Below are 1,288 nucleotides of genomic sequence, written 5' to 3'. Positions count from 1 at the left end.
AGCTTGAGGCTCTGTCTCAAAAGAAAAAAAAAAAAAAATATGGAACGCTTCACAAATTTGTGCGTCATCCTTATGCAGGGGCCATGCTAATCTCTGTATCGTTCCAATTTTAGTATATGTGCTGCTGAAGCAAGCACTAAATAACCCATTTTGTGACTAAATCTGCGTGTTTATAATCTGCGTGTTTATATATCTGTGAACTTCTCTAAAATATATATTCTCCAAAGTGGGATTGCTGGATCAAAGTTATAGACATCTTAAAATTTTAATAGACATTGGCAGATTACTGATGGTGGCAATTTACTCTCACTAGCAATGAATGAGAGTCCATTTCCCTGCATCTTCACCAGCATTGTTTATTATTACTACTTTAATTTTTGCCAATCTAAAGGGTTAAAAAAAATGATATCTTATTGTTATTTTAATTTGTATTTCCCTTCCTAGAGGTTCAAAATACTTTCAAGTTTACTACAAATTTTAAGTTCTTATTCTGTGAATTGCTTATTTATTTATTTTACCCTCCCTTTTCTACTGAATCATCTTTTTTCTTTTTTTTTTTTAATTGAGGCAGAGTCTTACTTTGTTGCCCTTTGTAGAGTGATGTAACATCATAGCTCACAGCAACCTCAAATTCTTGGGCTCAAGCGATTCTCTTGCCTCAGCCCCCCCCAGTAGCTGGGACTATAGGTGCCTACCATGAATCATCTTTTTCTTACTACAGTGTTTCCCCCAAAATAAGACCTACCCCAAACATAAACCCTAGCAGGATTTCTATGCATTTGTTAAATATAAGCCCTGCCCCGATAATAAGATCTAGTGATGGGTGTGGCTATGCAGAGTGAAATGCACGGAGAGGAAGACATCCCCTGAAAATAAGCCTTAGTGTGTCTTCTTGAGAAAAAATAAATATAAGACAGTGTCTTATTTTCAGGGAAACATGGTAGTTTATAAGGGCTTTTTAAGGAACAAGGATGTACATCCTTAGTCATATGTGAAACAAACATTATTTTCCCACTGTCTTTGTTTTGACCTAATGTATAGTGAGTTTTTGTTTTGTCATATAGCAATTATTATATAGCCAAATACACATCTTTTTTTTTTTTTTTTTTGTGACAGAGCCTCAAGCTATCCCCCTCGGTAGAGTGCTGTGGCATGGGCCCTGTTCCTTTCTCCCTGTTCCCACTGTCTTTGTTTTGGTTGGGACTCAGCCAGCAGCTTCTTACCCCTTCCCTGTGCAGCCCCATGGACCGAGCCTGGTAGTGCTACCTGAGTGTGTGCCATGTGACAG

General features: G+C 37.7%; 1 protein-coding gene and 1 non-coding gene across 2 annotated transcripts in view; both read right to left on the bottom strand.

Moving 5' to 3' along the window:
* The window catches only part of VPS18 (VPS18, CORVET/HOPS core subunit), an 11,893-nt gene that overhangs the window by 6,893 nt on the left and 3,712 nt on the right, over positions 1-1,288 (bottom strand). The window lies entirely within an intron of this gene.
* Positions 34-137, bottom strand: LOC111725953. The gene has a single exon (XR_002773885.1). It is a non-coding gene; the product is annotated as a U6 spliceosomal RNA (small nuclear RNA).

This window comes from Otolemur garnettii, unplaced genomic scaffold (assembly GCF_000181295.1).
Source record: "Otolemur garnettii isolate 467f Iridium unplaced genomic scaffold, OtoGar3 scaffold00050, whole genome shotgun sequence".
Classification (NCBI taxonomy): Eukaryota; Metazoa; Chordata; class Mammalia; order Primates; family Galagidae; genus Otolemur; species Otolemur garnettii.
Note: the sequence above shows the minus strand (reverse complement) of the source record. Positions and strands in the feature narration are given on the sequence as shown.